This window comes from Chiloscyllium plagiosum, chromosome 30, assembly GCF_004010195.1.
Source record: "Chiloscyllium plagiosum isolate BGI_BamShark_2017 chromosome 30, ASM401019v2, whole genome shotgun sequence".
Classification (NCBI taxonomy): Eukaryota; Metazoa; Chordata; class Chondrichthyes; order Orectolobiformes; family Hemiscylliidae; genus Chiloscyllium; species Chiloscyllium plagiosum.
Window position 1 is genome coordinate 1,304,214 of NC_057739.1, and position 23,629 is coordinate 1,327,842.

Genomic DNA, 23,629 nt, shown 5'->3' on the forward strand with positions numbered 1-23,629 from the left:
AAAAACAACTAGGAGATTGATGATTAATTCTGAAGCTGGTCACAGCCAGTGTACTGTGCACTAGTAAATAAAGGGTGACTTGGTGATGGACAACTGATCTCTGTGCAGTTATTTCAGAATTAATGCAAGATAAGGAATAAAGTCAAATTTCTTCCAGCTTTAGGGTTAAAAAGAAATCATTTTTTAACATGTTCAGACATGTACACCTCCTTTGCAGATGAGATTTGGACCCGGACCTAAGCACTTCATGGAGAGGAACTGTTTAGTCAACTAGGTAAACCAGTTCAATCTAGTTCCCACGCTGATGATTCAAATAGTATAAATACAAGTGCAGCAGAAATTTCATGCAGATTGAATTTGGCGAATGATGAGCTACTAAATATCAACATATTTCTAAAAGTGTGACCTATAGCTAGCATTGAACAGTTTGTCATTGCACTCTGAATCAACTGCAGGTAAGAAAATAAAGTTTCTCCCGGCTTCGGACAGGGTAAACTAGCTCTTCTGGAGATTAAATATAGAAACCCAGCAGAGCTAGCAACATCTGTGGAGAGATCATTTTTTGAGTCCAATATGATTTTTTGCTTCTGAATAAATATACATATGATACGGCGTTTGATAGGATTCCCCATGACAGAAAGTAAGGAGGCATGGGATGCAGAGAAATCTGGCTGTCTGAATACAGAATTGGCTGGCCCATAGAAGACAGAGGCTGGTAGTAGGTGTAAAGTATTCAGCTTGGAGCTCAGTGACCATGGTGTTCTGCAGGGATTTGTTCTGGGATCTTTGGGTGAGGAAGTGGAAGGGTGAGTTTGTAAACTTGCCAAAGATATGAAGGTTGGCGGAGATCTGGATAGTGTGGAGGGTTGTAGTAGGTTGACAGGATGCAGAGCTGGGTTGAGAAGTGGCAGATGGAGTTCAACTTGGAAAAGTGTGAAGTGATTTGTTTTGGAAGGTTGAATTTGAATGCAGATTACAGGGTTAAAGGCAGGATTCTTGGCAGTGTAGAGGAACAGAGGGATCTTGGGGTCCACGTTCATAGACCCCACAAAGTTGCCACCCAGCTTGATAGGGTTGTTAAGAAGGTGTATGGTGTGTTGGCTTCCATTAGCAGGGGCAATGAGTTTAAGACCCACGAGGTTATGGTGCAGCTCGATAAAACCATGATTAGACTACGCTTGGAATATTGTGTTCAGTTCTGATCGCTTCATTATAGGAAGGATGTGAAAGTTGTTGTGGTTCTGTTCGCCGAGCTGGGAATTTGTGTTGCAGATGTTTCGTCCCCTGTCTAGGTGACATCCTCAGTGCTTGGGAGCCTCCCGTGAAGCGCTTCTGTGATCTTTCCTCTGGCATTTGTAGTGGTTTGAATCTGTCGCTTCCGGTTGTCAGTTCCAGCTGTCCGTTGCAGTGGTCGGTATATTGGGTCCAGATCGATGTGCTTATTGATTGAAGCTGTGGATGAGTGCCATGCCTCTAGGAATTCCATGGCTGTTCTCTGTTTGGCTTGTCCTATAATGGTAGTGTTGTCTCAGTCGAATTCATGTTGCTTGTCATCTGCGTGTGTGACTACTAAGGATAGCTGGTCGTGTCGTTTTGTGGCTAGTTGGTGTTCATGGATGCGGATCGTTAGCTGTCTTCCTGTTTGTCCTATGTAGTGTTTTGTGCAGTCCTTGCATGGGATTTTGTACACTACATTGGTTTTGCTCATGCTGGGAATCGGGTCCTTCGTTCTGGTGAGTTGTGGTCTGAGAGTGGCTGTTGTTTGTGTGCTGTTATGAGTCCTAGTCGCTGCAGTAGTCTGTCTGTCAGTTCAGAAATGCTCTTGATATATGGTAGTGTGGCTAGTCCTTTGGGTTGTGGCATGTCCTTGTTCCGTTGTCGTTCCCTTAGGCATCTGTTGATGAAGTTGCGGGGGTATCCATTTTTGGCGAATACATTGTATAGGTGTTCTTCCTCTTTTTGCAGTTCTAGTGTACTGCAGTGTGTTGTGGCCCTTTTAAAAAGTGTCTTGATGCAACTTCTTTTGTGTGCGTTGGGTGGTTGCTTTCTACGAACTACGAAAGCAATCACCCCAACACACCCAAAAGAGGTTGCATCAAGACACTATTCAAAAGAGCCACAACACACTGCAGTACACTAGAACTGCAAAAAGAGGAAGAAGAACACCTATACAATGTATTCGCCAAAAACGGATACCCCCGCAATTTCATCAACAGATGCCTAAGGGAAAGACAACGGAACAAGGACATGCCACAACCCAAAGGACTAGCCACACTACCATATATCAAGAGCGTTTCTGAACTGACAGACAGACTACTGCAGCCACTAGGACTCATAACAGCACACAAACCAACAGCCACTCTCAGACCACAACTCACCAGAACGAAGGACCCGATACCCAGCATGAGCAAAACCCGGCCACTACAGCGGACAGCTGAACCTGACAACCGGAAGCGGCAGGGACAGACCACTATAAATGCCGGAGGAAAGATCACAGAAGCGCTTCACAGGAGGCTCCCAAGCACTGAGGATGTCACCTAGACAGGGGACGAAACGTCTGCAACACAAATTCCCAGCTCGGCGAACAGAACCACAACCACGAGCACCCGAGCTACAAATCTTCTCACAAACTTTGAGGATGTGGAAGCTTTAGAGAGGGTACAGGGGAGATTTACCAGGATTCTGACTGGACTGGAGGACATATCTTATGAAGAAAGATTGAGGGAGCTAGCGCTTTTCTCATTGGAGTGAAGAAGGATGAGAGGTGACTTGATAGAAGTGTACAAGATGATGAGAGGCATTGATAGAGTGGATAGCCAGAGACGTTTTCCCAGGGCAGAAATGGCTATCACGAGTGCACCTAAGTTTAAGGTGATTGGAGGAAGGTTTAGGGGAATTGTGAGAGGTAGGTTCATCAATCATAGAATCCCTACAGTGTAGAAATAGGCCATTTGGCCCAACAAGTCCACACTGACCTTCCAAAGAGTATCCCACCCAGACCCATTCCCCTACCCTGCTGTAGTCTGTAGTTCCATTAAACCTACATATCCCCGAATACTATAGACAACTTAGGCTAATTTGCCTAACCTGCACATCTTTGGATTACAAGGTTCTTTACACAGAGAGTGGTGGGTATGTGGACTGCACTGCCAGCAGTGGTATTACAGTCAAATACATTAAGCACATTTAAGCAACTCTTGGATAGGCACATGGATGATAGTAAAATGAAGGGCATGTAGGTTAGTTTGATCTTCGAGTAGGATTAAAGGTCGGCACATCATCGAGGACTGAAGGCCTGGTCCTGCACTGTACTGTTTATGTTCTATGTTCTATGAAGAAGAGTCATACCAGGTGTGAAATATTAACTCACCACAGATACTGTCAGATTTGCTGTACATTGCCAGCATTTTCTACTTTTATGTCAGATTTCCAGTATCTTACGTATTTTGCTTCTATTGGAGTGTAACTGATTAATTGGTTCGGTTCAATCTAGTTCCTTCTGTTGCCTGGGCCACAAACGAGAAGCAAATAGGTACAAAAAAATGCTAGGATGATTTAAAATGGCAAGAAATACAGCCGAAAGGCTTTGTATCTTACTGCATGAAGCATTCTGAATAAGTAGAGGAACTGATGGTGAAATTGACATAAATGGATATAATCACGCAGCAATTACATAGGTATGGTTCCAATGTGATCAAAACTGGGAACTTAATATTGAGGGATATTTGACCTTTTGAAAGACAGGAGGATGCAAATTTGGAGGAGCACTGTTACTTAGGGATGAAATATGGAAGTTGTGTGCGATCATCTCAGCTTGGATGATGGAGAGTTCATTTAGGCGGAAATAAAAATCTCAAGAGAAAGAGTTGTTTATAGACTCCCAAATGGTAGCCACACTGTTGAAAAGTGTATAAATCAATAAAAAAATGGGGGCTTGTAAAAAAAGACCAATTCCTATGGGTGAATTTAACTTCATGAGTTGTTGCAATGGCTCATTGGTAGCTCTGTTTCCTTGCAGTGCCAGGGTACTAGGTTTGATTCCAGCCTTGGATGATGTCTGTGTGGAATTTGTATGTTCTCCCCATGTCTGCATCGGTTTCTGCCAGGTGCTCTGGTTTGCCCCCACAATCCAAATTATGCAGGTTAGATGGATTGGCCATAGTAAATTGCCCCATGGTGTCTGGGAATGTGTAGGATAGGTAGGTTAGCCATGGTCATTGCAGGGTTATGAGAATGGGCTGGGTTTGGGTGGGATGCTCTTTGGAGGGCTGAATGGCCTGTCTCTGCATTTTTGGAATTCTATGATCTTCTTTAAATATATAAAAAGAAGAAAGAAGTCAAAATGAACATGGCCCCCTTAGAAAATGTATCTGGAGAGAGAATAATGGAACAAGGATATGGCAATGGAGGTAAACAGATATTTTACATTAGTCTTTATGCTGTAAGATATTTTGAATGTCTTATTAATACTAAAGAATATGGGGATGGAATTAAATTCCATCACCTTCAGGAGAGAAGTAGTATGAAACAAACTAATGGGGCTACAGATAGATAAGCCCCTGGCCCTGATTGGCTTCAGTCTAAGGATCCTGAAAGAAGTAGCTACAGTGATAGTGGACACATTAGGTGTAATTTTCCAATATCCTGTGTATTGGAGGATTAGAAAAGTGCCATTATGACACCCCTATTCAAAAAAAAGAGGAAGGCAAAAAGTGGGTAACTATAGCCGATTAGCCTAACATCTATTGCTTGAAAAATACTGGAATTGATTATTAAGGAAGTAATAGCAGCACGCTTAGAAAATCATAACATAATCAAGTAGAATCAACATTGCTTCATGAAAGAGAATTTGTATCTTACTAATTTATTAGCTTTTTGAGGAAATCTCAACCAAATAGAGGGGAACCAGCAAATTTGTTGAAGTTGGACTTCCAGAAGGAGTTTGATTGGGTATCTCAAAAAAAGGTTAAATCATAAGATAAGAGACTACTGTTTTGGAGGTAGCATTTTGCTATGGATTGCGAATTGCCTAATGGATAGGAAACAGAGTGTGAGAATAAGGGTTTTTTTTTCAGGTTGGTGACCTGCAACTAGTGGAGTTAGAACAAGGGTCCTTGTTGTGACTTCAACTGTTCACAATGTATATTAATAACAATGAGGAAGGAAGCAAATCTACTGTAGCCAAATTTGCAAATGACACAAAAGGCAGTTTGCAAGAGGGATACAAAAGGTTTACAGAGAGGTATTGATCAGTAAGTGGGCAAAAAATGTGAAATTGTTCAATTTGGAAGAGATAACAAAAGAACAGACTATTATTTAAATGGAGGAATAAACTTCAGAAAGCGACAACACAAAGGGTCTTAGGGTCCTTGTGCACAAAACACGGAAAACTAGCACACAGGTGCAGCAGAAAATTAGGGACACTAATGGAATGTTGACCCTTATTAGTATAAGAATAAGGAAGGCTTAATTTAACTGTACAAAGTTGGTGAGATCACATCTAGAGTTGTGCGAGCAGTTTTGGTTCCCCTAATTGAAGGAAAGGTATTATTTCATTGGAGGCAGTTTATAGAACGTTCACCAGGTTGATCCCTAGTATGGAAGTTAAAAATCACACAACACCAGGTTATAGTCCAACAGGTTTAATTGGAAGCACACTAGCTTTCCAATTAAACCTGTTGGACTATAACCTGGTGTTGTGTGATTTTTAACTTTGTACACCCCAGTCCAACACCGGCATCTCCGAATCATGACTAGTATGGAAGGATTGTCTTATGAGCAAGGGCTAATCAGGATGGGACTCTATTCACTGGAATTTAGAAGAATGAGAGGTGAGCTCATTGAAACATAGAGGATTATTACACCATTTGATGGGATGAATATTGAGTGAACATTTCCCCTCATGGGAGAAGTCTAAGATCAGACAGTATAATCTCCAAATAAAGGGGTGCCAATTTAAGACTGAGATGAGAAAAAAGTTTCTTCTTTCAGAGGGTTATGGAATGCCTTGCCACAGATATCTGTGGACAGAGACCTTATTACATTTAAGGCTGAGATAGACTCTTGCTCAATAGGGGAATCAAGGGTTAAGGGGAAAAGTCATGCAAGTGGATATAAGGAATGCCAAATCAGCCAGATCCTATGAATGGCGGAGCAGGCTCAAGCGGCCAAGCTGCCTACACCTGTTTTGACATCTCGCATTTCACAATCTATTCAACAACTTGGATGTGTGGACCAACTGTAATACTTCCAAATTTTCTGATGGCTCCTAACTGGGTGTGGCTGTCTGTGATGATGAGGATGTGAGGAGGACTCAGACAGAGCATACAATTGCACTTGATGGAACGTAATCTAAATAAGTGTTATATTATTTACTTTGGCAGAAAAAAAGATAAAGCAGAATATGTGCCAAAGAGTGAGTGGTCAGGAAGCGCAGATGTCCAAAGGGATCTGGGTGTCCTTGTCCATGAATTTCTAATAGCTAGCCTGCAGGTACAGCAGACAATTAGAAAGGCAAATGGAACATTGGCATTCATTTCAGACAATTTGAGAACAGGAGTTAAGGCATCTTGCTGCATTTGTACAGAAACTTGGTGAGTCCTCACTTTTTTATTTTGTATACAGCTTTAGTTTACTTCTTCAAGGAAGGATATAGTTTCCAATGAAGGCACATCAGATTGGTCCTGGGAAGGCAGGATAGTTTTATGAGGTGCAATTTGAAGAAACCAAGTTTTAATTTGCTAGAATAAAAAAAACTGAAGGGTGGCCTCATTGAAACTTAAATTCTTACAGGGTGGGCGTCAATAGGATGATTTTACCAGCTTGTGACTTTTATTAAAATTCAGTTGTGGGACTATTTTGAAGAAGTTAACAAAGAGGATTGATGAGGGCAGAGCAGTAGATGTAATCTATATGAATTTCAGTGAGTTGTTCGACAAGGTTCCCCATGGGAGATTGGTGAGCAAGGTATCATGGAATGCAGGGAGAACTCACCATTTCGATACAGAACTGGCTCAAAGGTAGTAGACTGAGGGTGGTGGTGGAGGATTGTTTTTCAGACTGGAGGCCTGTGACCAGTGGAGTGCCACAAGGATTGGCACTGGGTCCACTACTTTTCATCATTTATATAAATGATTTTGATGTGAGCATAAGAGGTAAAGTTAGTAAGTTTACAGATGACACCAAAATTTGAGGTGTAGTGGACAGTGAAGAAGGTTCCCTCAGATTACAATGGGATCTCAATCAGATGGGCCAATGAGCTGAAAAGTAGCAGATGGAGTCTAATTTAGATAAATGTGAGGTACTGCATTTTGGAAAAGCAAGTCTTAGCTGGACTTATACACTTAATGGTAAGGTCCTAGGGAGTGTTGCTGAACAAAGAGACCTTGGAGTACAGGTTCATAGCTCCTTGAAAGTGGAGTCACAGGTGGATATGATGGTTAAGAACGCGTTTAGTATGCTTTCCTTTATTGGTCAGAGTATTGAGTACAGGTGTTGGAAGGTCATGTTGCGACTGTACAGGACATTGGTTAGGCCACTGTTGGAATATTCCGTGCAATTCTGGTCTCCTTCCTATCGGAAAGATGATGTGAAACTTGAAAGGATTCAGAAAAGATTTACAAGCATGTTGCCCGGTTTGGAGGACTTTATCTATGGGGAGAGGTTGAGTAGGCTAGGGCTGTTTTCCCTGGTGCATCGGAGGCTGAAGGAGTGATCTTATGGATGTTTATAAAATCATGAGGCGCATGGATAGGGTAAATAGCATGGATAGGGTAAATAGACAAAGTCTTTTCCCTGGAGTGGAGGAGTCTAGAACTAGACGGCATAAGTTTAGGGTGAAAGGAGAAATATATAAAAGGGACCTAAGGGGAAACTTTTTCATGTAGAGGGTAGTACGTGTATGGAATGAGCTGCCAGAGGAGGTGATGGAGGTTGGTACAATTGCAACATTTAAGAGGCATTTGGATGGTATTTGAATAGGAAGGGTTTGGAGGGATATGGGCCGGGTGCTGGCAGATGGGACTAGATTGGGTTGGGATATCTGGTCAGCATGGACGGGTTAGACCGAAGGGTCTGTTTCCGTGTTATGCATCTCTATGACTGTATGACTGTATCGCTGGATGACCAGCATTGATAGCCCATCTGTATTTGCCTTTGAGAAGGTGGGGGTGAGCTGTCTTCTTGAATCGCTGCAGTGGGTTGACACACAGTGCCAATAAGGAGGGAATTCCAGGATTTTGACCCAACGACTGTGAAGGAACAGTGGTACATTTCCAAGTCAGGGTGGTGAGTGGCTTGGAGGGGAATTTGCATTAGGTGGTGTTCCCAAGTACCTGCTGCCTTTGTCCTTCTAGATGGAAGTGGTCGTGGGTTTAGTAGGTGCTGTCTAAGGATCTTTGGTGAATTTCCGCAGTGCATCTTGTAGATAGTACACACTGCTGCTACTGAGCACTGATTGTGGAGGGATTGAATGTCAGTAGATGTGGTGTCAATCAAGTGGGTTCTTTGTCCTGGATGGTGTCAAGCTTTTTGAGTGTTGTTGGAGCTGCACCAACAGGCAAGTGGGGAGAATTCCATTACATTCCTGACTTGCACCTTGTAGATGGTGGATAGACTTTGGGGTGTCACGGGGTGAATTACTCACCTAGTCTCTGACCCGCCTTTGTAGCCACTGTGTTTATGTAGTGAGTCCAGTTGAGTTTCTGGTCAATAATAGCCCAAAGGATGTTAACAGTGGGGGATTCAGTGATGGTATTACGTTGAATGTCAAGGGGTGGTGGTGAGAGTGTCTCTTCTAGGTGATGGTCATTGTCTGGCATTTGTGTGGCATGAATGTTACTTGCCACTTGGCGGCCCAAGCCTGGATATTGTCCAGATCTTGTTGCATTTGAGCACAGACTTCTTCAGTGTCTAAGGAATCACAAATGATGCTGAGAACTGTGCAATCATTAGCGAACATCCCTACTTCTGACCTTATGACAGAGGGAAGGTCATTGATGAAGATTATTGGGTCTAGGACACTACCCTAAGGGTCTCCTGCAGTGATGTACTGGAGCTGAGATGACTGACTCTCCACAACCACAGCCATCTTCTTTTGTGCCAGGTATGACTCTAACCAGTGGAGTGTTTGCCCCTTGATACCCATTGATTCCAGTTTTGCCAGGGCTCCTTGATGCCACACTTGATCAAATGCGGCCTTGATGTCAAGGGCTGTCATTCTCATCTCCCCTCTGACATTCTGCTCTTTTGTCCATGTTTGACCCAAAGTTGTAATGAGACCAGGAGCCGAGTGACCCTGGTGGAACTCAAACTGGGTGCCACTGAGCAGGTTGTTGCTGAGCAGGTGCTGCTTGATGCTGCACTGTTGATGACCCCTTCCATCATTTTACTGATGATGGAGAGTAGACTGATGGGGCAGTAATTGGCTGGGTTGGATTTGTCCAGATTTTTGTGAATGGGACATACCTCGGCAATTTTACACATTGTCAGGTAGATGCCAGTGTTGTAAATGTACTGTAAGAGCTTGGTTGGGGAGGGGCAAGTTCTGGAGCACATGTCTTCAGTACTATTGCCAGAATATTATCAAGGCCCATTGACTTTGCAGTATCTTGTACCTCCAGCCATTTCTTGACATCACGTGGAGTGAATCTAATTGGCTAAAGAGTGAATCTGTGATGCTGGAGATCACTGGAGGAGCCCAAGATGGACCATCCACTTGGCACTTCTGACTGAAGATTGTTGTGAATGCATCAGCTTTACCTTTTGCCCTAATGTGCTGGGCTCCTCCATCATTGAGGATGGGGATATTTGTGGAGCCTCCTACTTCATTGAGTTGTTTAATTGTCCACCATCATTCGTGACTGGAAGTGGAAGGACTGCAGAGCAATGCCCGAAACGTCGATTCTCCTCTTCCCTAGATGCTGCCTGACCTGCTGCGCTTTTCCAGCAACACATTTCGATCACTGGAGGAGCCCAAGATGGACCATCCACTTGGCACTTCTGACTGAAGATTGTTGTGCATGCATCAGCTTTAACTTTTACACTGATGTGCTGGGCTCCTCCATTATTGAGGATGGGGATATTTGTGGAGCCTCCTACTTCACTGAGTTGTTTAATTGTCCACCATCATTCGTGACTGGAAGTGGAAGGACTGCAGAGCTTAGATCTGATCCGTTGGTTGTGGGATCACTTAGCTCTGTTTATAACTTGCTGTTTATGCCATTTGGCATGCAAGTAGTCCTGTTTGGTGGCTTCACCAGGTTGACACCTCACCTTTAGGTATGCCTGATGCTGCTCTTGGCATGCCCTCCTGCACTCTCCATTGAACTAGGCTTGACCCCCTGGCTTGATGGTAATTTTTGATGAGATTAGATTACCTACAGTATGGAGACAGGCCCTTCGGCCCAACAAGTCCATACCGACCCTCTGAAGAGCAACCCACCCAGACCCCTGACTAATGCGCCTAACACGGTAGGCAATTTAGCATGGCCAATTCACCTGACCTGCACATCTTTTGGATTGTGGGAGGAATCGGGAGCACTCGGAGGAAACCTACGCAGACACAGGGAGAATGTGCAAAATCCACACAGACAGTCGCGCAAAGCTGGATTTGAACCCAGGTTCCTGGCGCTGTGAGGCAGCACTGCTAACCACTGAGCCACCATGCCACCCAATTTTTTTAATAACATATTTCAACTTTATTCACTAGATCTGGAAAAGTTTTGTACATCTCTGAGAATCCACAACACAGCAAGCAACACATTTGTTATAGTTGCTTAGAATAAGACATTTTAAATTTCCACTTTTCTAAGTTCCAGTCCTGTTTCAATTAAAATGTTCCAATACCAAGAACTGGGCGATTGGGAGGTGAATACTGGATCTCTCCAAAACCCTTGTATCGAAATTGCATAGAGTGGCCTGCTATCAACAATTAGAAGTAACTTCAATTCTTTGTGGGGTGAAAACCCAACAGGTCCATGTAGCACTGCAAATCGTGGTAACCACCTGCTAGATGAAAATTTCTGTTGAATGCTTCCGAAAGAAAGTTTCCTAAATTACTCAGTTGGTAAATGTAGCACTTCAAGGTATAATGTAAACCAGGAAGTGTTAAATTTAACACTTGACGTATTAGCCAGTCTCTGTAGGGATGTTACGAATGGGTCAACCTCCCAAGCTTAAGGCAGGAAAGTCAACCTTGATTCCCATTTCCAATAACTGATCAACCCTTGAGAAGGAATTGGAGAAAGCATACAAAGAAAACTAATACTTATTAGTGTTTTAGGTTTGCTTAACTCACACTGAGATGATCAATACTGTTCAAAATTTCAAAGTTATATTTATAATACAGCTGCCAAGGTCAGTGTTTTTTCATATTTTTCCTAGTTCTACACAGCAAGCACAGGTGTATTCCACGGGTATAATGGTTGAGTGGAGGATATGCCAGGTCAGGAGGTTGCAGATTGTGCTGGAGTACAGTTCTGCTGCTGTTGATGGCGCCTCATGGATGACCAGTGTTGAGCTGCTAGATCAGTTTGAAGTCTGTCCCATTTAGCACGGTGATAGTGCCACACAAAACGATGAAGGTTATTCTCAATGTGAAGGTGGGACTTCATCTCCACAAGGACAGTGCGGTGGTCACTGTTACCTGGACTGTCATGGATGGATGCTTCTACAGTCGGCAGATTAGTAAGGATGAGGTCAAGTATATTTTTTCCTCTTGTTGGTTCCTTGACCACCTGCTGCAGACCCAGTCTATCAGTTATATCCTTTAGGTGACTGGTACAACTGAGTGGCTTGCTAGGCCATTTCAGAGGACAGTTGACAGTCAATCATGTTACTGTGGCTCTGGAGTCACATGTAGGCCAGACCGGGTAAGGATGGCAGATTTCCTTCCCTAAAGCACATTAGGTGGGCTTTTCTGACAATTAACAATGGTTTCATGGTCATCAGTCGAGTCCTAATTCCAGATATTTTTTATTGAATTCAAAGTCCACCATCTGCCGTGGTAAAATTCGAACCCAGGTCGACAGAACATTAGGCGAGCGATAATACTACTAGGCCATCACTTCCCCATAATAGAAAAGGATAAAAACAGGCCATTTCTTCAGAGGGTCATGCATCTTCAGAATTGTGTACTCCAGAGGTTTGTGGAAGCTCAATATTTAGACAATAGATAATAGACAATAGGTGCAGGAGTAGGCCATTCAGCCCTTTGAGCCTGCACCGCCATTCAATATAATCATGGCTGATCATTCCTAATCAGTATCCTGTTCCTGCCTTATCTCCATAACCCTTGATTCCACTAACTTTGAGAGCTCTATCCAACTCTTTCTTAAATGAATCCAGAGACTGGGCCTCCACTGCCCTCTGTGGCAGAGCATTCCACACAGCCACCACTCTCTGGGTGAAGAAGTTTCTCCTGAGCTCTGTCCTAAATGGTCTACCCTGTATTTTCAAGCTGTGTCCTCTGGTTCGGCACTCACCCATCAGTGGAAATATGTTTCCTACTGCCAGAGTGTCCAATCCTTTCATAATCTTATACGTCTCAAGTTGAGCAAGTTTAAGACAGAAGTCAATAGGCTTCTGAAAACTAGTGACTTTAAGGGACAGAGAAAGCTTGGCAAAGGACATTGACAATTAGATTACCTATGATCTAGAATAGCAGAGCAGTGTTTGTGGGCTTTATGGTCTTTGTCTATGTTCACCTAATCCTTTCAGCATTAATCCTATATCTGGCAGATACTGCAGATCCACACTAGGCCTATCAGCAATTTCATAACCCATCGAACTAGAGGAAAAGCAAGTCATTCTCAATCCCATGAGACTATCTAAGAAGGAACAGAGAGGTGGATACGTGTGGGGTGGAAGTGATGAGTGAGTGAATAATTGAGTGGGGAGTGGACAGTAGTGAATAGTTGGACCAGACGTGTGGTTTGGAGCTTGGCAGTGATTACACAGTTAGCACCTACACGAGAAATTAAACAGCAGGAGAACAATGCAGCAATTTTTAAAGGACATCATAATCAGAGAGAAGGATGTTTATCATTACATGAAAGGAGAGCAAGTGGCCAGAAGCAATGTTGGCCCACTAAAAATTGAAAGTGGGATATTGTCAATGACTTTGGGAAATGGCAGATATGTTGAAAAAATAATTTTCCACCGCATTAACAGTAGAAAAATACCTTACCAGTAGTCCCGAGGAAAGAAATAGTGGATTGGGAACAGGGACTAATAAAATTAACATTAAGCAAAAGATTGTTGATAAGGAAATTAATGGAATTAAAGAGTAAAAGATCCCCAGGACCTGATGCTTTCCATTCAATGGCATTAAAGGAAGTAAGAGATCACACTGTCAATCGCCTAACCATAATCTCTCAGAGTTTCCTAGGTACAGAATATTGTATTAGAACATTGTACATGTCACTCTGCTTTTTTTAAGAGGCGCAAAATAGAAAATTTCAGCCTATATTCATTGGAGAGTTTAAGAATGATAGGTATTCCTACTGAAATATTAAGGGAATACTCTGTTCCAAGGGCGACAGTGGGCAGCTCTGAGTGCTGAATATTCCTGGCTATATTCCTGTGCACTGTATCCAATGTCTCAGTTGTTTAATCCTTGCTGTGCTTTCACACAGTTTTAGGAATCCTGGGATATTTCTGGATGTGAGACGAAATGTAAAATTGGGTTGAAATATTATTTTCAGTGACCACACAGGATATTTTACTCGGAACATTGCCTGTTCTCAGTCACATACCCCAATGTACTTGAATTAAATCTGACGTCAATAGTTAGTGCTATTTTTGTTAAGCACTGGCAATTTTCCCGGTTTCAACATTTGCATACAACCAAATGCACAGAATCCTCCGAGCCAAAATTCCTCGCATGATCTCCAATTACTGGTTTCTTTGAAAATATGCTCCATTCCAGTTATCACTGTTGTATAAAATTACCTTTTGCTGAGGTAATTTAAAATTACTGAGACTGCTCGGCCATCTCCCTGAACCCAGAAAACTTATAATTCCTCGGGTTTCCCTGTGAGTTTACAAATAGAGACCTACTGTCTTGGCTACCTATGTGATAATCATATCCATCTCCCAGAACATCTATTTCTCTTATAATTTTCCTGGTGTGATCTAATGCTATTTGAATCTCCCAAACAAGATTTCCTTCTCCTCAGCAAACTAAATAAAGTTTTCATTCTGTTCTTTCTGTAAAGTCCAAAATCTTAAGTGATCTGTTCCAGGAATAAGCTGTTAGTGTTAATTACCACAACCTTTATTGTCTCTTCATTTGAATGTTGTTCTGCAAAAAAGGTTAGTATTAACATCCATTACATTCCTGAACAAGTTGTTTTGGAAAATAAGAGCCTCTGGGTCCTTATGATTGAAGCCACTTTCTGAAAGTTTCCCTCAACTCTGTCATGACACTGAGCTGGATAGCAGTGTGTGCTATGAGGAGGATGCCGAGAGGCTGCAGGATGACTTGGACCAGTTGGCTGAGTGGGCAAATACTTGACAAATGCAACATAATGTGGATAAATGTGAGAGAAACCGGTAGCAAAAACAGGAAGACAGATTATTGTCTGAACAGTGACAGTTTAGGAAAAGGTGAGGTCCAACAAGACCTGGGTGTCATGGTGGAACGGCCACTGAAGGTTGGGATACAGGGGCAGCAGACAGTGAGGAATAGAAATGACATGCTGGCCTTCATAGTGAGAGGATTTGAGTAAAAGAGTAGAGATGTCTTCCTGCAGTTATACTGGGTCTTAGTGAGGCAACACTTTGAGTATTGTGCATAGTTTTGAGTATAGCTTTGGTCTCCTCAGCTAAGGAAAGACACTCCTTGTATTGAGGGAATCCAGTAAACATTCACCAAACTGATTCCCAGAATGGCAGGACTGACATGTCAAGAAAGACTAGGTTGACTGGGCTTGTATTCACTGCAATTTAGAAGAATGAGGGGGGAGTCTCATAGAAACATAAAAACTCCTGATGGGACAGGCTAGATTCAGGAAGAATGTTCCCAATGTTGGGGAAGTCCAGAACTAGGGGTCACAGTCTAAGAATATGGGGTAAGCCATTCAGGACTTTTGGGCCCATTCATTAGATATATTCAAGATGGAGTTGGACATGGCCCTTGCAACTAAAGGGATCAAATGATATGACGTAGAAGTGGGAACAGGTTAGTGAGTTGGATAATCAATCACGATCATAATGAACCAAGGGATATCGATAGAAACTGGAAATGGGATACTGAACTTGCATGATCAGCTATGATCATATCAAATGTTGGTTCAGGCTTGAAGGGCCAACAGGTGTATTCCTGTAACTAGTTTCTCAGTTTCTTTGTTTCTGTCCTCAAGGGTACCAGGTACCAGGTAAAGATTTCTTGGTGGGAGATGACACAATCATATTTTCATTCAGTAACCTCAGACTCCTATTTTAGAGCAAATTGTCTCTCTTCCCCTTCTATTTAAAGCTTTCTGTCTCTTTCACATTTCCAATTCTTTGTCTTTTTTCCAAACCAGGTTCTTAAAAATTTCTTCTCTATTCCAAACAGCTTCAACTGCAACTAAATCAAGCTGCATTGTAGCAGGGTCAGGCTTTTCTTCTGGTTCCAAATGCTGTGCTATTACCTCAATTATATCGGACTTCTTAGCCAATTCCTTAAAATTCCACTTTAATTGTTTAGTTAATGCTATTGGTTAATTATGTAAATAATTCTGGCATAAATGCTCTCTCTGCAGAGAAGTCATAATTGACAAAGCTATACCTGCTTTTCAGTAAATTATAAGGTACACTCTGAGATCCTGTTGACCTTACCTTCAGTAAATCCTGTATCCGTCCTTGGATTTAAAATCTCGCAAATAGACTTTAATCTGTTGTGATTCCAGACAGGACTAAGTTTTAGTACAGTCCTGGAAATGATTTGCAAAATTTGATGATTCATTCAGGATCAGTAACTTTTTGTTTAATGCAGGTTGTAAAGACCATATAGAGTCATAAAGTCATGCAGCACAGAAACATGCCCTTCATTCTTATCTGATAGAATAGAATAGAATTCCTGCAGTGTGAAAACAGGCCCTTCGGCCCAACAAGTCCACACTGACGCTTTGAAGAGTAACTCGCCCAGACCCATTCCCCGACATTTTACCCCTGACTAATGCACCCAACCTACACATTCTTGAGCACAGACAATTCACCTAACCTTTACATCTTTGGACTGTGGGAGGAAACCAGACCACCCAGAGGAAACCCACGCACACACAGGGAGAATATGCAAACTCCACAAAGACAGACAGTCACCCGAGGCTGGGTTCAAACGCAGGTCCCTGGCACTGTGAGGTAGCAGTGCTAACCACTGCGCCACTGTGCCACCCCAACCAGTCCATGCCAATCACAATCCTGATCTAAATCAATCCCACCTGCCTGCGCTTGATCCATAACCCTCCAAATATTTCTTATTCATTTGCTTATCCAAATGCCTTTAAACAGTGTAACTGTACCCGTATCCATCACTTCCTCTGGAAGTTCATTCCACACATGAACCGCTCTATGTAAACAAATTGTCACTCATGTCTTTTTAAAATCCTTTTCCTCTCACTTTAAAATATGACCCCTAAACTTGAAATGCTACACCTGAGCAAAAAGGTAACTATCATTCACTTTATCTATACCCTTTGTAATTTTATAAACCTTTATCACCCCTCAACCTCCTGTACTCCAGTCAAAATGTCCCACCCTATCCAGCCTCTCTTTATAACTCAAACCTTCCATTCCAGGCAACACTTCCTGCTCCTCGGATGCTGCCTGACCTGCTATGCTTTTCCAGTACCACTCTGATCTAAATATCTTGGTAAATCTCTACTGAACCCTCTCCAGCTTAGTAATACCCTTCCTATAACACAGAGACCAGAACAGGACACAATACCCCAGAATAAGCCTCATCAATGTCCTGTACAATCTCAACAGAATATTCCAATTCCGAAACTACAATGACTGAGCGGTAAAGGCAAGCATGGTAAATGCCTTCTTAACATCCTATCTATATGTGATGCAAACTTCAAAGAATTATGTACCTGAACCCCTAGGTCTCTCTGTTCTAAAGGAAAACGTGAGGTCTGCAGATGCTGGAGATCAAAGTTGAAACTTTATTGCTGGAACAGCACAGCAGGTCGGGCAGCATCCAGGGAACAGGAGGGCCTGTGCCCGAAACGTCGAATCTCCTGTTCTCTGGATGCTGCCCGACCTGCTGTGCTGTTCCAGCAATAAAGTTTCAACACTCTCTGTTCTAAAACGTTACCCAGGGCTCTACTATTAATTGTTTGTTTTACCAAAATGCAATATCTCACATTTATCCAAATTAAACTCCATCTGTCACTCTTCAGTACATTGACCGAATTGATCAAAATCTCTTTGTAATCTTAGATGGCTTTCTTCCCCATCCACTATGCTGCCAATCTTGATATCATCTGCAAATCTACTAATCTTACTGTTTATATTCCCATCTAAATCATGTAGTAAATGACAAACAAAAGTGGATTTAGTAATGTTCACATGGAATACAACTAGTCACAGGACTTCAGTCCAAGAAACAGCCCTCCACCATCACTTTCAGTCTCTTACCACTAAGTCAATTTTGTATGCAGTTGTATCATCCTGAATTCCCTGTCATCTAACTTTATCTTTTCATTTGACTTTATTTTTCATAGTGTACTGAATTAGGAAAAACACTTTTTACAGCAAAAGACTGCTGTACTTACAAAAATAAAGTTAGCAAATATCATTGTGTGTTGTTCACACTGCTGCCTTTTTTAAATATAGAATAGAATCCCTACAGTTAAGAAACAGGCCCTTCAGCCCTCCAAGTCCACACTGATTTTCCAAAGGGTATCCCACCCAAACCCATTCTGCATTACTCAACATTTACCCCGAACCAAAACATCCCTGAACACTATGGGCCATTTAACATGGCCAATTCACCTAACTTGCACATCTTTTTGGGTTGTGGGAAGAAACCCATGCAGACACAGAGAGACAGTTGCCTGAAGCTGGGATCAAACCTGGGTCCCTGATGCTATGAGGCCGCTGAGCCACTGTGCTGTGCTTCTTCAAGTATGGGAGGGGTGATGTATGTTGATGGGCTGATTCCAGGGGTTTACGTAGAAAGTGATATTCAGCCGGCAAAAGGTTGCTAAAGATTGCTCCAGTTTCCTCCCACAGTCTAAAGATATGCAAGTTAGGCAAATTGTCCATAATGTTCAGAGATGTGTAGGTGAGGTGCATTAGTAAGGGGTAAATGTAGGGTGGGGGAATGGGGTTGGGTGGGTTGCCTTTCAGAGGGTCAGTATGATCTTGTGGGGCCGAAGGGCCTATTTCCACACTTTAGGGATTCTAAAGTTGTGACCAGTTATGAATGGCAAAGTCCATCATCCCAACAACAACTATTTGATCAGCTTTTTGAAAGCCAAAGAACCTGTGAGTGTGAATGATACCGGCTTTGGCTTTGGGCCTGCTGAAAGAGGAGATGGTGTACATAGCTCTCCAGTAAAATACTGAAAGCCTAAAGAAAGCCAATTACTTTTCTCCCACCAGTTGCTGTAAGCTGTTGCTTTTAAACAAAACGTCAGAATAGAAATTGTGATCCAGTCGCTCTGTGCTTCCTGTGAAGAAGTGAGAAAACCTGAAGACAAATATTAGACAATTGAAGGGCTTGGGAAACACAAGGAACACTCCATTGAGTTCTGAGGATTGATAATATTGAGCTGTTTCCTCACTTTTTCTTTTCCTCATCCAAAGTACTCAGTTTGTGTTTGTGTGTAGGAAGCTTCTGGAAGGCAGGAAAGCATTAGGCAACCACCAAGGAGACTCATTATCCTGGGCAGGTAGTGCAGGAGTCACTATTGCCCATCCCAGTTGCCCTTGAGAAGGAGGTGGTGAACTGCTGCCTTGAACTGCTGTAGGTTGACCCACAATGCCCTTAGGGAGGGAATTCCAGGATTTTGGCCCGAAGAGAGTCAGGATGGTGAGTGGCTTGAAGGGTATCTTGAAGACGATGGTGTTCTCATATATCTGTTGCCTTTGCCCTTTGAGATGGAAGTGGCCATGGTTTTGGAGAATGCTATCTAAGGATCTTTGGAGAATTTCTATAGTGCATCTTGTAGATAGTATACATTGCTACTTATGAACCTCAGTAGTTTTGGGTGGCACGGTGGCACAGTGGTTAGCACTGCTGCCTCACAGTGCCAGAGAACCAGGTTCAATTCCCGCCTCAGGCGACTGACTTTGTGGAGTTTGCACATTCTCCTTGTGTCTGTGTGGGTTTCCTCCGGGTGTTCCGGTTTCCTCCCACAGTCCAAAAATGTGCAGGTTAGGTGAATTGGCGGAGCTAAACTGCCCGTAGTGTTAGGTAAAGGGGTAAATGTAGGAGAATGGGGTCCTGTTTCCAAACTGTAACTAATCTAATCTAAAAACAGGGAGTGGAAGTGGTGCCAATCAAGCAGACTGCTTTCTCCTTGATTGTGTCAAGCTTCTAGAGTGTTGTTGGAGCTGCACCTGTCCAGACAAGTGGGGAGTATTCCGTCACAGTTCGAACTTGTGCCTTGTAGATAATGAACAGGCTTTGAGGGAGGCAGGAGGAGAGTTACTCTCCTTGCCTCTGATCAGCTCTTGTAGATACTGTGTTTATGTGACAAGTCCAGTTGAGTTTCTGGTCAATGGTAACCCCAAGAATGTTGATACTGGGGGATTCAGTGATGGCAATACATTGAATGTCAAGATGTGGCGGTTAGATATCTATTATTGGAGATGGTCATTGCCTGGCATTTGTGTGGCATGTATGTTATTTCCACTACCCTGCAGAACTCTTGCAGAGATGTCTTGGAGCTGAGGTGACTGACCTCCAACAACAACAACAATCTCACCATCAGGAATGACTCCAACCAGAGGTGAGTTTGCCCCCAGTATGCACTAATTCCTTATTTGGTAGGGCTCCTTGATGCTATACTTGGTCAAATGTGACCTTAACACCTCACGTCCCTGCTGAAATTAATGTCTTTTGTCCATATTTGACCTGTAATGAGGTCAGGAGCTAAGTGGCCAGGCTGAACCCAAACTCAGCATCACTGGGGAGGTTATTGCTGAGCATTATTATGACTTGAGCAAGGTTATGACTTGATAATATTGTTAATGACTCCTTTCATCATTTTAATGTTGATTGAGAGTAGACTGATAAAACCAGAATTGGCCAAATTGGATTTGTCCTGCTTTTTGTGTACAGGACATATCTGGGCAATTTTCCACATTGTTGGGTGGATGTCAGTGTTGTAACTGTACTGCAACAGCTTGGCTAGGGGAGCAGCAAGTTCTGGAGTGCAAGTCTTCAGCACTATTGCCGGAATGTTATCAGGGCTCGTAGACTTTGCAGTATCCAATGCCCCCAACCATTTCTTGATATCAGATGGTGTGAATCAAATTGGCTGAAGACTGGTAAAGTAATACTGGGGAACCACTGGAGGAGGCCAAGGTAGATCATCCATTTGGCAGTTCTGGTTGATGATTGCTGCCTTATCAGCCTTCTCCTTTGCACTTATGCCTTAGGCTGTTCCATCATTGAGGATAGCAACGTTTGTGGAGCCTCTCCTTCCAATTAATATTTTAATTTTCCACCACTTTTCATGACTAGATCGAACTAGCTTCGAACTGATCAGTTAGTTGTGGGATCACTTTTCTGTGTGTATCACTTGTTGCTGATGCTGTTTGGCATGCAAGTAGTCCTGTTTGGTAACTTCACCTAGTTGACACCTCATTTTAAAGTATGTTTGGTGTTGCTCCTGGCTTAATGGTAATGGTTGAGTGGGGGATATGCCAAGCCATGAGGTTACAGATTGTGCTGGAGTGCAATTCTACTGCCGTTGATGGCCCACAGCGCCTCATGGATGCTCAGTCTTGAGTTGCTACATCTGTTCAATGTCTGTCCTATGATCATGGTGTCACACAGAACAATGGAGGGTATTCTCAATGTGAGGGCATTCTCTTCACTACCTACATAGAATACACTTGTCTCATTGTTGGCTATATCAAACAGACCCTCTTCAGTACCTACACAGGCGCTGTGCCCCAACACTTCTGCCGTTACATCGGTGACTGTATCGGTGCAGCGTCCTGCACCCAGGCTGAACTGGAGCAGTTCATCGACTTCGCCCACAACCTCCACCCCCTCCCTTAAATTCACTTGGTCTATCACCTCCCTCCCTTTTCTTGACCTCACCATTTCCATCTCCAGTGACAGTCTCCACATAGATGTTTACTACAAACCCACAGACTCCCATAACTACCTGTACTATACCTCTTCCAACCAGTATCTTGCAAAAACTCCACCCCATTCTCCCAATTCCTCTGCCACATCTGCTCAGGTGAGGAGACATTCGCCTTGCGAGCCTGCCAGATGTCCACCTATTTCAAACAACGTGCACTTTCCCCACCAATCCCCACCCTGCTCCTGCCCCCACTCCACCATCCCTTCCCCAAACCCCCAAGTACTTTCCCCTGCAACCAGAAAAGATGCAAAACCTACCAGTATACCAGCCCCCTTACCTCCATTCAGGGCCCCAAACAGTCCTTCCAGGTGACACAGAGGTTCACCTGCCTCTCCTCCAACCTGGTTTACTGCATCAGGTGCTCCCAATGTGATCTTCTCTACATCAGGGAGACCAAACATAAACTTAGGGAACGGTTCACCAAGCATCTCAGCTGTGCCCGCAAGGGCTGACCAGTCACCACCCATTTTAATCCCCCCAACCACTGCCTTTCTGATATGACCATCCTTGGTCTCCTCCATTGCCACAACCACCCACACCGCAAACTGGAGGAACAGCACTTCATCTTCCACCTGGGCAGCCTACAGCCCGGAGGACTCAACATTGAGTTCTCCAATTTCAAATGACTTCCCTTCCCATCCCACTCTCTTGGACTCCTCCCTGCCACCAACCGGATTCATTCCTCCCACTGACCAACCAGCTTGTACCCTCTACCTGTCTTCACTCATCCCCTTTATCTGCAGCTCCCCCTACACTCACCCCCAATCCTGAGGAAGGGTTACACCTAAAATGTTGACTTTTCCACTTCCTGATGCTGCCTGGTTTTCTGTGTTCTTCCAGTCTCCTGCCTGTCTATTCCAGCATGTGAAGTTTTTTTTGTCTACTACTAGGAATTAGATTACATTACGTGATCATTAGATTACATTACAGTGTAGAAACAGGCCCTTCGGCCCAACAAGTCCACACCGACCCACCAAAGCGCAACCCACCCATACCCCTAACCTAACACTACGGGCAATTTAGCATGGCCAATTCACCTGACCTGCACATCTTTGGACTGTGGGAGGAAACCGGAGCACCCGGAGGAAACCCACACAGACACGGGGAGAACGTGCAAACTCCACACAGTCAGTCGCCTGAGACGGGAGTTGAACCCGGGTCTCTGGAGCTGTGAGGCAGCAGTGCTAACCACTGTGCCACCGTGCTGCCTAGTGAGGCAGTGTGAGATCTAATCTAAAGAAATGAAGCCAGTCAAGTGGTTGAAATGCTTGTGGATGAACATTTTGGGGTCAGTAACTGTAACTCTGTACATTTCAAAGTTATTAATGGAAGGGGATAAAGATAATTCAAAAGTTTAGTGCCCAAACTGGGGGCAAGTCTAATTTCAATGGAGGATGGGAAAGATTTGTAGATGTAAGGGCTGCTTCTTTTTTGAGGTATTTTAGGTGTTGGAGATGAATTTCAGGAGCAGCAATTAATGCTTTATATGCTGTTGCATTGTTTTGGAATCTTGGAGAAAAAAAAGTCAAAACAACGGCACTATTAAAAAGGAGGAGACAATAGGTAGCACGTGGTCAGTAAAGGAGAGAGAAAGAGAGAGAGAGAAAGAGAAAGAAAACTGACATGGCAGTAAATTTGCACAATTACTGCCTTTGCTGTTTGAATTCATGTATCTCTGGATATCGACGTGTGTCTAGGAAAACTTAACAAACAGTGAAATTCACAACTGATCTTGAAGAAACCTGTTTGGGACAGGTCACAATTCAGAAATAGGTAAGTGCATAATTTTAAGTGTAGCTGGCTGTGAATCTACAATAGTGAGTAGAGTTGGTTCTTTCTTGATTATATGTTTTATTGAGATCTGATTCTTGATTAAATTTTAAAAATATAAGCCCTATGTATTAAGTTCGCCTGAAGCAGTGTTTTTTAGATCAATAAAACGGTGCTTATTTTTCTGGGTCTGTACATTGTGAAGGAGCAAGAATAACCTTTAGTAGAATGATATGCTCTTCTTGTTGGATATGAGAGTTTAGAGAGAGTTTATGTGTTCCTAGGAATGGTATCTACAATAAATGGTTGTGAATCCTATCAGATTGAATGGTTGGAGTGACAGTTTGAGGCAATGAGGAATTTACAAGAGCAAGAGGGTGTGTCGGATGGCAGTTATAGGAAGGGAGAAAAGCCACAGATACAGTCAGGAAGATGGGTTATCTCCAGGAAAAGTAGGAGGGGTAGGTGGGTAGTGCAGGGTAGTGTGGCTATCCCTAGTTCAAACAAGTATGCTATTTTGGAAAATGCAGGGGGTGATGGAT

At 43.2% G+C, this 23,629-nt stretch overlaps 1 protein-coding gene across 4 annotated transcripts in view; it reads left to right on the forward strand.

Annotated features, from left to right (window-relative positions):
• Positions 1-338: 338 nt before the first annotated feature.
• Positions 339-23,629, forward strand: part of LOC122564689 (ectonucleoside triphosphate diphosphohydrolase 8-like) — a 129,976-nt gene continuing 106,685 nt past the window's right edge. For 2 of the 4 annotated variants that reach the window (XM_043719792.1, XM_043719796.1), the window contains exon 1: positions 341-455. The gene's annotated coding sequence lies outside the window, so the exon portion shown is untranslated. Of the gene's footprint in view, positions 456-23,629 lie in introns of all 4 variants that reach the window. The other 2 variants (XM_043719797.1, XM_043719795.1) reach the window with 2 other exon arrangements.